This window comes from Dermacentor albipictus, chromosome 3, assembly GCF_038994185.2.
Source record: "Dermacentor albipictus isolate Rhodes 1998 colony chromosome 3, USDA_Dalb.pri_finalv2, whole genome shotgun sequence".
Taxonomy (NCBI): domain Eukaryota; kingdom Metazoa; phylum Arthropoda; class Arachnida; order Ixodida; family Ixodidae; genus Dermacentor; species Dermacentor albipictus.
The window spans coordinates 76,414,244-76,428,339 of record NC_091823.1 but is presented as its reverse complement, the minus strand read 5'-3'; the positions used below and the strand labels follow the sequence as shown (position 1 = coordinate 76,428,339).

General features: G+C 44.4%; 1 protein-coding gene and 1 long non-coding RNA gene across 2 annotated transcripts in view; one reads left to right on the top strand and one right to left on the bottom strand.

The window, feature by feature from the left end:
* Positions 1-14,096, top strand: part of LOC135900604 (uncharacterized) — a 505,099-nt gene that overhangs the window by 96,553 nt on the left and 394,450 nt on the right. The gene's annotated exons all lie outside the window — the stretch shown is intronic.
* Positions 7,778-12,350, bottom strand: LOC135900679 (uncharacterized). Its single transcript, XR_010563915.2, has 3 exons — positions 12,095-12,350; positions 8,030-8,144; positions 7,778-7,888 (listed from the first exon to the last, which is right to left on the bottom strand). It is a non-coding gene; the product is annotated as an uncharacterized lncRNA (long non-coding RNA).

Here is a 14,096-nt window from a genome sequence, read left to right as displayed (position 1 = left end):
CGGTAATTGCTCGGCAGGAGCACCTCTCTTGAGAAAACGATAAACTACATAGTTATGTCGTCCAATGAGTCATTCGGAAGAGCAGAGTTAGACAGGCGAACTATACAAAGCATACAGCGATGCGGAAACCGCACATGTACGCGGCACGGTCGAGCCATTACACTGTTTCTCCGTTTCCCACATGGGAAGCAGTGCTTCGGAAGTTATGTAGAGAAACTTCTCCCACTCTGTATTCACGACTGAAAAATAGTGCGGGCTCCATGAGAATTAGGAAATCTTAATATACCTGCATTCACGACCAAAAGATCAAGCATTGCGTACTGAAGGTGGCAAATATTAGGTAATTTGATGTAACGGTAACTCTATTCGGCATAGGCCTAATTATAATTTATCAAGCACTTATTCTGTAAAAGACGTTGCAGAGCAAAAACCAGTTCGCTACGAAACGTGCGGAGTGATACATATCTGTGCCCGCGCTTGTTGCATGGCTTCCGTAGCCTTGCCTGCTACGTATAAAACAGAGGGGACAGTCAACTGATGAAAGTGTCCCTAAATATTTAAAAGTGTTAACTAGGGCATGTTGATTGTGATCAGTAGCGTAATTGTCGGTGCCAGTGCTGTGGCTGTAGCTTCGAGCGTAGCTCCCCGGTGGTTAGGTAATGCGCGAGCACTGCGAAAACGTTCGAGAGGAATCGGTAGCGCTTCTTTGACGGAAAAACGCTAGCAGACGTTACCGTATGCTTTCTTTTTATATGTATTGAAGGGAGCAATTTTTCTTGACAGCTTTAACATGTTTCAGGGCAGCGTGATTCCCCTCCAAGCGACGCCCAACTTCGGCCCGTGCTCGCAAAATTCCCTACTCACACCTGTTACCTCGACACCTGCATGTACCTGCATTGTTACGATATGACCAACACGAGGCCAATAAGCAATTTTTCCATTTCGTTGTTTTATTAAATCCAGAATAGGCATAATGTGTTGCGGTACTTGAGAGGCCATCGAACATTTAAGGATTGCATAGTCTGCAGTCCCAGTGAAAAAAAGAAAACAATGGCGGCACAACCACCTATGGTTTCTTTTCTTTATTCCATACATTCCTTAGTCGTTTGTGTTTATACTTGTTTATTGAGATAGCCGGCACTTCGGTGGCCTATTTTCCCACTTGCTCACGATTGAACAAAAAACAAACAAACCACGCCTTGAAATAGTGATTAGTCCGAAAGCCCCTATTTTATTGCCGATTGCTGTTGCCCCGACCAAAATCGCACTGATTGCTGCGACACCGCTACTACGCGACCAACTTGGCGGAGCGCAGTAGAGAACAAGAAAAATCGCCATGACTCTGGGCTGAAACTGCGCCGCGTCAAACAACCTTAACAAGGAAGGCGCCGGGTACCGCGTTATTTTCCTCTCGAACTAAGTGTCTGAGGAATTGCGTTTCTGATTCTAACAGAAGTCGCGCAAGTATGCCAAGTTATTTGTTGTCCTCAAGATGAACTAGGACGAAGTTTCAGGTTTACATTCCTTTGCATCAGACAAAGAGAGTTGTAAACTTGTGCTAAAAGCCACTCCTGAAGCAATCATCTGATTGGCCTCCTTCCGTATGCGCTATTCGTCCGTTTATCTTCGTTTCTTTGAATTTTGGTTGTAGGCCTCTCTCCCTTACAACTGTCTTGATGCACACCTAACCTCGATAGTCATAGGCGACGCAGGCTGGCATGGAGGACGGGAGGAATACAAGTACGTTAGTCATCGTGAAACGAGTTGGCCACCCTGTATTGCTGTAGGTTGTATAAGAAAATAAAGAATGATAAAAGCAGAGCTGATATAACCTAAACGATAAAGCATACTGATGATACACTACATCTGCAAATTCAGAAAAAGCAAGATATCGAGGCTACACCGATGTAACCGAAAGAAGCGCAAATGCATAGAAGTACAGCGTTGCTTGAGTGCCCAAAAAGTAATTCTACTACGCCCTATAGGAAATCTTGGGAAACTTGCCCCCCTTCATCAATATTTTCTGCCATTTTCTTTCCCAAGTAGTGATCTCGCAAGGTTGCAACCTGAATCTCTATGGTACTGGCTTGTGCGACGTTATACTACAGCTCCCCGTATCCGCAGCCAGGACGTACTCAGTCCCGGTAGCCGGAAACGCTTTGTGCTGATCTTACGGCGACGTGTTCCCATTTCTCTATAGAGGCGGCCGGACTCTTCATAGTGACGGAAGAGACCTCAGCGCGCGTGCGCGCTGAGATCTCTCCCGTTTCCGTCTGCTCATGCTTTAGTTCTTTCTCCCCTAACCGCAGCAGTAGTGCAATGGTTATAGCACACTGCTACTGAGTGCGAGGCCAGGGGCTCGATTCCCTGCCGGGGCTGCCACATTTCGACGGAGGCGAAATGCAAGAACTACCCTTGTCGTCAACATTGATCCCGAGCCCTCCACTACGGCGTCTCTTAGAGCCCAAGTGTTGCTTTGGGAATCAGTCGATCCCTTCTGCCCCATTCCCCAGGGCAGGCTAGCCACTCGGGCCGAGACTGGTCATCATCCCCGACTTCCCCTGATCACCTCTATCTTTCTACCTTTTTCTCCTTATATCATCATCATGATGGGGAGGACATCTCCTTTCCTCCCCATCCAGTTCTTTCTATACTTTGATGAGACCCCGCACTCTTCCTTCGTCCTGGAGGCTGGTATAGATCCGCGCCTGCCTTTGCTCCAGTCGTGATTAAAATTAAATTATCGGGTTTTACGTGCCGAAATGACGGCCTGATTATGAGGTACGCTGTAGTGGGGTACTCCGGATTAATTTTGACCCCGTGCGGTTCTTTAGCATGCATCCAAACCTGAGTGCACGGGTGTTTTAGCATTTCGCCCCCATCAAATTTCGGCCATCCTAGTCGGGATTTGATCCCATGACCTCGCGCCTAGCAGCGCAAAACCATAGCCGCTAAGCAACCATGGCGGGTCCCCTCGTAATGTCCTCCTTGTGCCTTTACTCACTGAATATTTGGCGCATATTTTCTGTTTCCAAACACGTACTTGCTTTTCTGGCCTCAATAGTGTGAACTACGCTTTGTAGGGAGCTCGCTATTTGAGAAGAAAAAAACAATTTTCCTCTTCGCTGCGACGTAAATAAATAGGGAGATGCTGCTGGATAACAAAGACGTACTAAAGGCTTCAGTCGTTAATTTGTATCAATCATAATGTCGCAATACACTGTAATAGCCAAGATGAGGTTCTAAAATTCATGTTCGCTATAGTTTGAATGATAAAGCAACTCGGCAAAGTTTTACCTAAATGAGGTGAAACCTGGTTGCTTTATGAAGCTCCGACTCCATACCAGCACTCAATGACACTACGCATATATTTTTATTGGTTGCTTCCCGGGAGCGCTGCCTGTCACCTCAAAGCGTTACGGCTTGACTCTATCTGTAGTGCGTTTGGTGTGAACATGCAAGCTCTACGGAAACCCACCTGGAATGTACTTGGGTCGTGCAGTCACTTTGCTACTCAACGCCTAGTACTTGGTTTTGCGTTTCATCCTGTCACAACGGGGACGAATCATTCTTTGTTAATAAATTACATCTTCGCCTACTCCTTCATCGCGCAATTAGACTTCGCCCAAGAGGTAATAAGTTTTCTGTATATAATCTGCGGCAATTACCGGAGAAAAATCTATCCCGCATGGTGTCTGTTAACAACCCAAATTATTCGCGGGCTTATACAATTTTTTTTTCTTTTTTGCTGGAAAATATTTTTTTAAAGAAGTCCTGTGGCAGAGAGCACAATTCTAACCCTTGATTTAAATTACTTGGTGAGACTGTCAGTATTTCTACAAGAAATCAAAACGCTTAATTGAATAATCAGATTTCAGATTCAGATTTATTGGCTCCAAAAAAAAGAAGTAATTACAACATGACAAATATACAGACGAGGGTCCCACAGTGAAAGAGCTGTAGTGGAACCCTCGGTTAATAATAACAACATTGGTGGTGATATCAATAGTCAGCAAATTAGCGTTATTATAAACAACACCTACAGATCAAATACAGCATTAGACATGTCATTTACAATCACTATAATTGTGCTAATTATCTTTTAGTAATTACTTGCAGGCACATATTTCAATCTGCGAACAGTAGCTAGGGAGTACGCAAGCCATATCGATTCCAAACGAATTATGAGGACGGCACCGGTATCGAAATAAGCCCAGTCATGCTTGCAATATAAACGCACTATTGTTGTACTTGCTTTTTTAAGAAAGCGCTATTTTATGCATTGAGGAACAAAAGTAACTCGAACGCTAATGCATTTCATCGGACACATTGTAAATAATATCTCCATACTGGAGCAGACCTGAGAATTCATTCGATATGCCTTGCATACTCTCTAGTTACTATTCCTAAATTGAAATACGTGCCGTAAGGTCAATAATTAGGAAGTTAACGTAATTATGTTAATTTTCAAATTAATCATTTTGACTTCTCGTAGAAGTAACGACCGCCTCATCGAGCGATATTCGTCCTGCTTAGAACTGTGCTATCTGCGACAGGCAATTTTTTAAAAATTTGGTGCACACAAAATAAAGTTCACGATCACATTGACATAGGCTAAAAGAGGATGAAGGCGAAAATCTGCGCGATCACGACACATTCATTAAATTACTTGACATTCTCATTCGAATGCGTTCTTAGTTGCGATTACTTGTTATCTCCCTGGCGGTGTACGGCACTCGTGAAATGTTTGTACACCACAGTGGTTCTGCGCCTCGACGCGATCAGGCTTATCGTGCTCTCCTTACTTTTCTAGAAGCAACTAATTTAGGTTTTGTTGCCAATAATTGTTCTCAACAGTTGTTTTATAGGTCCACTGTTGGGCATGTGTCTTCAGTTCTTTTCCACAATGTTACGTGAAGCTCTATGGTTTTGTGACTGTTGAGTGCAAATTGGCAGGCATGAAGAAAATGTACTTCAGGTTTTACTCCCAATTGGCTGAACCTTTTTAGCTTGGCATCAAAGGCCATGCCACTCCTGCTTCACTGGAACTAACAGTGAGCTTCCTGTGTTTTGTGCAAAACATAATTCTAGTCATATAAGAACTGCTTCATTTTGCAGACCTCTGCATTTTTTGTTATTGCTGCCTGTGTGATCTCAATAAAAACCACTGCACGTTTGTAGCCTATTACAATTCTTCAAGTGACAATGCCTCAGACACTATTCTATGTTAACATTCTTTGGTAGCGTGACCTGCAGTGACCGGACCTACTGTGTGCGACCTGTGCTGTGTGTGACCTGTGCAGTGTGTTTTCTGCTTAATTTTTGAGATTTGTCATCTTCGACTTTCTTTCCTTCTCCCTCCTCTTCTTCCTATCTTTCATTTCAATGTTTCTGTCTCCTCCTTTCTGAAGAGGAGGTAGGCGTTGTGCCCCTTCCGGTGGCAGTTGCCAGCCTGGTCCTCGCTTTCCCTTTCCTGCCATGTGTATATAAGTATACGTATAGGTTTTCAAAACAAATAATAATACCTATACTAGTAGTAATAATAATAATACCAAAAGTCGACGATTCGGCTGCTTTAAGTAAGTCTATCTTATTAACTATGCCCTAATTCTCCTTAATCAACAACACAGGTCGTGGGTTCGGCTCCCATCAATTTTCGCGCCATTAAATTTTGGTGCCATAGCGCCGGACGGTCCATATTTCGATAACGCCGGATATCGGATTTTTGAACCCATGAGCTTGGAACACCCCGTATTGTTTTCACCATTAGTGTGCAACTTGACAGTGGCCCTGCTGTTTGCGTTGAAGCTTTGTTCTCAAAGTTTATTGCTTATCGCCTTCCAGCATTCAAAATAACTGTGCTCGTCCAGGCAAACGCAAACAAGGAGCTAAGAACGCACACATTAGAAACACGAAACATCCTTTCCACTTAATTTCAAAGCAAATTTTTGTGAAACCCGAGCTAGGATTGGTAAAAAGCAGAGATTTATTTCGGCATGTTATATGACACAAACAAGCCTGTCCATCGGCTAACCATTTTGCAGAAGCCCAAGGGATGTCGGATAAGCAGCGAGCGGCAAAATACTTCGCATAACACTGTTTACCACAGTAAATGGGATCTACATTTCTTTATTATTTATTTTTTTTTGGGGGGGGGGGGTCATGAACGGAATGCTAATATTGCTGAACGTACAAGAGCTCACTGTGCAGAAAAAAAAAAGCTATAAAGCTTTTTCGCTAAAAACTTATTTGCGGCCAGGTACCTTGGTCCTCGGAAACTTTGTGATGTCCTCACTGAAAGGCACTCACATAAACCAAAGAAGCGAAAGTAAAAATTGCACTTTATTCTAAACAAGTTGAACATATTAATTTACGTCTTAAAACTCGCGTACCAGCAACGATGGCGTTCCTTTGGTGGGTGATTCAAAGGACTCTGCTGCCTGTTATAGTTTCGTCAAATGCATTAGTAACCTGAAAAGTTATCAAAGGAGTTGGATGCCAGACTTTTAAAAATGCGCCGTTTTTTTTTTTTTTTACTGGACTTCTTTCGGTAGCATCAGCTGTCAATGCTTTCCCGTTACCTGGACAGGCGTCTGTAATTTCATTCCACGGCGCTGCAATACCGAGCCATCATATTTACAATAATTTTCCGTAAAAAATACACAGGTCTCTAATTTCATTCCACGGCACCGCAATTAGAGGCCGTCTTATCTACAGCAATCTTCCGTAAAAAAATACTGGCTTCTTTAGTTTCCTTGAATGGCACGACAACCGATATGCCGTCTCATTTAGAACAATTTTAGCAGTTTTTCCGGAAATTTTTGAACTGTGCGTTTCAATGAAGACGAACCTGATTCATCGGCATTAGAGTATCCCGCTTCTTGGAACAGTGTCCTTTATTACGCTTGATGCATAGTCTTCCTGCTTTACCAGGTACAAAATACTTGGCAGTTTACTAGTTATACATTGCATCAGAAGCAAGGAGATAAAGAAGAACGCTCCGAAACGGGTGTAAGGCGATAAAAATAAAGCAACAGCTGATACGAACATGAAAGTATACTAACCCTTATTTAAGGATTCTAGAAGTCGCTGTAACTCAACAAAGAAGACAACAAGTAATATAATGAGTTAAACGAGGCAAATCGTCCGGTTTTGGGCTATGGTGCACCAATAAATTCCAGTATATGTGATTGGCAAACTATGTCTGAATATGCGTTTAGATGTCCACAGGTTCCGGACCAAAGCTACCTCCATTACATACCTTCCCGAACTTCAAAGTGCGGTGCAGTCTGCAGACAAGGACACTCAACTATGGGCCGTTCAGCAGGCCCGGGGAGCGCTCGAAAAGCGCAAGCCTCACGAGCCACCACAAACGAGCCGAACTGGGGCACTGCAGAGTAGAGCACAGCTCCGGGTCGACGCTTGGCCAACGTCATGACGCGTTAAAACGTCGGTCGCCGGCATTTTAATAAAGTTATTCCTATTATATCCTATGCATTTAGAACGACATTTAATGTGGCTAGCAATAAACCGTAACCATGTAGTACTAAAACATCCTAGCTCATTGATCTTTCTTGGCATTACTTTACCTTATTGCGGTGCTACAATATATATAAAAAATGTGGAAAAGTGGACAGAAAGCTTTTTGTATGCACGCCCTGCATACTGAATGCAATGAAAGTATGAACAGAGCCCTTATTCTCAAATACGGGCGAACCATGTTTGGGTTAGCAGAAGTGCTGCTGACATAAAGTAGTATGGTGAATAAGCGAGAAAGTAGGAAGTAATTGGTTTATGCACAAAAGAGTTTGCTTACAGTGTTGAAAAAAAATGCATTTGAAGCTATAGCTTCACTTTTGACGCTGTAGAATGGCAGGATATGTTTGATCTGTGGGGTAGAAAAAAAACGGAGTGTGTAAGTGGTAGGAGTGCGCAAATTCTTTTTGCGCAGTACACTCTCACTGCACCACAATTTAGATTAGTTTTGACTCTTGAAATAAGATGCATGAAGTAAAAAAAATTGACATACTAAAATCTCCCAGTCACCTTCTATGATCCCATGCTCAGTGCTTGGCACCATTTTATGACCCGGTGGTTTTGGCGTTCGTGTTGTGCCACAACCTAAGTTGATCCCAAGGGGGGTTCTGGAAGGAGTTCAACAAAATGTTAACCAAACTTGAAGTCGAGCCTCATGAATTTGCGAAATGTGCCACAGCGCGGTAAAATTTCAGCTCTTGCATGGCAGATTTGATGAAAGTGAACAATACCCATGAAAGCCACCACGCATCATGGATAAGAGGCAGACAGCTGACGCTGTGACGAGTGCACTGACCACATTGTGGAAAAACATTGTTGCGCTGAATTCTTTGTTAAGCAACAGTAAGGGTCCCTGTTTACGTGCCATTGATAAAGTGAAGTTGGGATGTCGGACGATATTAATCAAATCACAAATTCCCTTCAAGTAGAAATTTTTTTTGGTACAAGCTAAATCATACATCTTGAAGTCTAAACCACTTTTTTCGTGAAAATTGTTTGTGTGCATGCGAAAAATACGACCACGTCAGTGCAGCATAAGCAACAATTTCGCGAGAATAGGAAGGAGAAATGCAAGGTATTTATCTGTGGAATAAGAGCTCTCGTTATCCAAATGCTGAGCATATCCGAAAAGTGTGTCTACCTGATGCTGGCAAGTCCTCGCGATGTTTCCTCGCGTGGCAGGAAGGACAAATAAAGGAAATCACGGATGCACGCTCCGAGCCACACAAAGCGGTACACAAAGTGGAGAAACAGGAGCCAGCTCACATGCCGGGACCCTTTAATATAGCTTCAAAAAGAAATCACCGATGATTGCAATACTCACTAATGCGAACTTCGAGCCCAGCTGCTTAGGTGTTTTGAATTTGCGATGTATCGTGGCAAAAATTTGGATGCCGAACGACAGGGTCCTCTCGGCAGCGGCGCTGAGTGTCTGCTCGGGCACCTCGTTTAGCAGAAGCGGCAGACGAAGCATTTCCACCGGTGGCGTCGCCCATTGTTCAGAAAGAAAGCTTGAGCACAGGAACGCGCGGATCGCGCTCAACGCATTCTCTATGGCGGCGGCGGCGCAGGTGAAGTAGCGCATGCTCAGTTGATTCGAAGCCCACGCCAGCCCTTTGTTTCCATGTATGGTTTTGGTTAGAACTGAGGTGAAACAGCGCGAAAAAGACGAGGACACAAGGAAACAAATACCACAGACAAGTTTCCTTGTGTCCTCGTCTTTTTCGCGCTGTTTCACCTCAGTTCTAAGTATGAACCAACCAGCCCTCATCAAGATCTTACTAATGGTTTTGGTGGACGCGCTCGCCGCATGCCTGCTCGCCGCCGTTGAGCACGTCTTGTGAGGCACTCCGCTTTCCTCCTCATCCTTTCGCCATGCTCTCCTTCTCCGGATTGCTCCTCTAACCCTCTTCGCTATCGCCATCTCTCATCCCCCGCTGCTATCCGCGTTCGCCTTTTCATCCTTCGCCGTGCTCGTTCACTCGGTTACCCCGAGGAACGCCGTCACCGACGCTGAACGCAGAAACGGGAGCCCAGGAGCTGCGTTCTAGAATAAGAAGCAAAAAACAACGTTGCGCAAAATGCTTTCGCTACCCCGTGAGCAATCAATAACACAGCATGGGAGTTAGATAACGCCTCCTTCAGAGAAAACGATGTCCTCGAGACACGCAACACCGATGCCCAGTTCGGCTAGCACGTGCGCTGTACTAAAATTGCTAATCATTGTTATTAGCTTCACTAGTGGCGGGATTTTAAAGTGAAGCTTTCTTTGCCCGTTCTCGTGATTTTCCGGGCACTACTGCTGTGAAGTTCTTGCCGCGCATGCCATTCGGTTTCTTGAAAGACTACTAGATGGCGCTCGCCTCCGCGCGTCCAGAATTATAGAGAAAACCGAGTGCAAGTTGTAGGGAAAGGTCGAAACGTAATGAAGTGGTGGGAATTGACGAATCCAACGACTGAAGCAAGGATGTCTTCTGTCTCCATTGTTCACGCTTTTTGTTAAGGGCATGGAAAGACGACTGGGAAACAGCGAATTGAGGTTTGATTTATCCTACATGCGTAATGGATAAATTGTGCACCAGAAGCTCCCTGGACTGATGTATGCGTACGACATAGTGCTAGCTACTGGCAGACAATAAAAGAAATTTACAGACACTTGCGAATATTTACGGCAATGCAGCAACAAATCTAGGCCTCGAATTTAGTACAGCGAAATCGGGAATTGTGACGTTTAATGAAGACAAGAGTAATTACGTGGTGTCAATTCAACAGCAAGTCATACCTATAGTGAGGCAATATAAGTACATCGGTGTATCCATAAATGAAGGAAATACTTAAGCACCCACCAAGAGAATCTGAAAATAAAGGGGAAGCGAAATGCTGAAACAACGAAAGACAGAGCATTGTGGGGCCACAATAAGTATGAGATCGTGCACGGATTCTGGAAAGGAGTAATGGTGCCAGCCCTAACGTTCGCAAATGTCATTCTATGCTTAAAATCGGATACCTTGTCTGGGTTGGCAGCAACCAAAAATCGACAGGCCGATTGACTCTGGGAGCCCACGGTAAAACAACAAATGAGGCAGTGCAGGGTGGCATGGGTTTGGCCTCTTTTGAAGTCAGGGAAGCACTGAACAAAATCAGTTTTGAAGAAAGACTCAGGTACATGGATGAAAATTAATGGGCAGCCAAAGGGCACAAATATCTGTACTTGAAAAGCGTGGACACAGAATGGAGGAAGAGGTCAAGCAAGTTGGCAACCAAGTACAAGGTAACTGAAACTCTGTATATGCAACCAGGAGTCACCGGAAAAAAAATTGAGAGAAACAAAGACAGTTAATTGGATCCAAAGAATGGAAACAAAAAGAACCGTGGAGATTTACAAGAATGAGAAGAAAGAAATTAGAAGGGAAAATCTGTACGATAACACAAAAGGCACTGCTTTGCTATTTGAGGCTTGAGCTGGTTGCCTATGAACACAAACATACCGGAGGAAATATTAGGAAATAGATGAGGCTTGCGTATGCCGCAGCAAAAATCCGGAGACCACTCGGCACATTCTAATGGTATGCGAAGAAATTCACCGAGATAGAATATGGTAGGTAACGCACACCTTCCAAAAGCACTTGTGTTTAAAGTTGACGGAAGCGTCAACCGGTCAGCAGTCGAGATAAGCAAGAGAGGTTTAGAGTATTGGTGGGGAAAAAAGCACGGAACAGATTCATATGACCGAATCACTTACAGTCATGGCTAGCGGTGCATGGAAGATTTTGAAGGAAAAAAGAAGATTAAGCAGATGTACACAAAAATGTTAGATAAAAAACATGTATAGCATACCTGAATAAATCAAGTGGGATATGCGACTGTTTTCACTGCCCCGCTTCAAAGGGAATGTCATTAAATCATCATCATAATAGCAATCATCATCATCATCATCATCATCGTCATCACTACCAGCGCTCCCGCGGCAGCGTTGCACGGTTTGTGCATATTGCTCGTGCTGTGCTTACTTTCCTATGCGACAAAAATGGAGGTGCTGGGCTCTGGAGGTCGCGTGATAGGCTGTGATAGTCTAAACATTACAATCGATCATAGTCTGAAGCGAGCGCTTGGAGCTGGCCTGTCGACAGTGGGCTGGCCACGTATGCAGAAGGACCACGTAAACACGAGCCAGCAAAATGGCTCCAAAGCGTGCACTCAGCACCGAGGACAACTAGGCCCGAAAGAAGCGTCATGCGGAACAGAAGCACCTTTACTACGCAGCGAAACTTGGTGCATCTCGCGAATGTATCGATACAATGTACACATACCATTACAGTAATTGAAACAGCAGTGGTGCACGAAAGGTATACGGTCTCACATCAACTCACCACTCCCGCATTGGACTAAACGTTGAAGAAATTACGCATTCATTGCCAACATCACCGCTAAGTATCGTCAGTGAAAGCAAACAGCATACTAACCATCGATTACATCAATTCCAACAGTATGAGGGACCCGTCCTTTTCTTTAGATAAGTGCAACTCTCAACACGCTATCAAGCTCAAAGCTCACTCACCAGATCGTGGCTACTCGGCAGACGTAGGAGGCACAGTCCTAGGTCTAGTCACGTGGCAAAACAATAGAAATCTATTTTCCGCCACCTCTTGCATGCTCAGTCGCTCATTTCTCGCGCAAAAGCAGATACTGCAGAACGCTTCCTGCCGCATATGCTGCAGCCGAGCCCAGGCTTGTCTGTGCATGCGGCGGAAAAATAGCAAATGCGCATTGTGCGGGCATTCGCGAGTTTTGCTACAGCCCTTGCACTCTCATCATGTTGCTCGTCTTCTCATTCTTCCTCTTCAGACAGTGCGCATGCACGTGGCTTGGTAAACCGGATATCGCCGTTTTCTCTCAGTACTGGCATAGTGCCAATGTTACAGGAAGAAATGAGCGAAAAGAACGGGCACTTTTTTACAGTGCATAACCCAACAGTAGTCAGCTTCTATAAAATACCTAATTGTACAAAAGTCCCTGTCTGAAGCCATGACGTAACGGGGTAAAGTGTCAAAATGCGGTAGCGCGCCGTGTACTTGAAGGAAGCCAATTGTGACCTCTCGACATTATTTTGCACAGATTTGCAAACCATGTACGCTATTTGATTAATTCCTTGTAGCGAAGATGCAATGCATCACAAACTATGATTTCAAGAGGACTACTTCGTTGCCTTTAGTCGTCGCAGCTTTCATTTCTGTTGGGCGGCAACTACCGGTGCAATTTGGCAGGGCCGGTGATTGAGTGTCGACTAGGTTGTCAGCAGCAGATGGCAGCAAACAGAAAAACACACCATAAGAAGGATGAGGCCCTCGAGAATTCGCGACTGCTTAGTGCTCAACGCTCTTTATAGACAGGTCGGCAGAGGTCGATTGATGTCAATAAAATGCAGCTGTTGTTGTAGTCACAGCAGATTGCAGAATAATTGAACGGTTGTTGTGTTTATTTTACATCTACATGTTTATGTAGGGCATAGCTTGCGTAGAGTATATTGCGTATCTCTTCTGTGTATCCTACACTGAGGAAGATAGCAAGCATAGGCCTACTTTGCAAATTCATGATGCCGCCATATTTCAGTGTGTAGTACTACCGGTCATAACCGAGCAAGACATTCCTTCCCGAAATTTGTAATCACCTTTTGGCTCTGCTGGCCTTATGTAAACTGAAAAGCCTACTACTGCTTTTCATTTAAAAATTCGGAGTATTTGTTTCACTGCTTACCAAGCTTACGCACCTTACGCGATTGCTTACCTAAAGTTAAATTTTTAAACTCTTGCAGCTCGTAGCTTTCGATGTTCTATTTTGCTAGCGCTCCTATTCAAGGAGTAATATTCCGCAAGTCAACTCGACCCAAGCTGCACTCCCTAATCCTGTTGCACCGTGGAGTTAGGCGAGGTGTGCCAGGATAACATGCGAGGATTAAGAAAGGAACTGATGACAAAATGATTGCGCCAAGTGTAAAAATAAAAAAAAGTGGTTAAGCCGTTCAACACTGTTCTGATACAACCATGTAAGCGGCTAGTCGGGGCAAATGTCTCTTGTTTGCAGACCGTATAACTTTTTTATCTCGTTGACGCTTAGAGACAACCATATCGCAAGGATTTTTGTTAAAAAAAGACATGTCCCAGTTTCGCCCGAAAGGCGAAGCATTCATAGCGATAGCAAAGTATAATACAACTACACGAAGTTGCTAGTTTTTATCTGCCGTATAAGTTGCAGTAGATGTTCGCTTACTAATTAAATTAACTGGTGTGGTGCCACGTACTCACAGGCAAACATCAACATATCTCACTCGGTGACCGCGAGCACTGGCTGTCGGAACGCTGGCATTCTGAAGAGCACCGGCAGTGGAGAGCGAACGTTTTCTGCTGCCTCTCAGTTTCGCCGAGTCTCCGAAAATTGAGATTGCACGGCCTCCAACACTAGGCGCGCATAAAGGCATTGATCATCTCGGCTCCCCTTAACATTTGCATTCGCAGCAGATATCTGCTGCGAATGCAAATGCGGCCCGTGGGCCGCGTATGCGC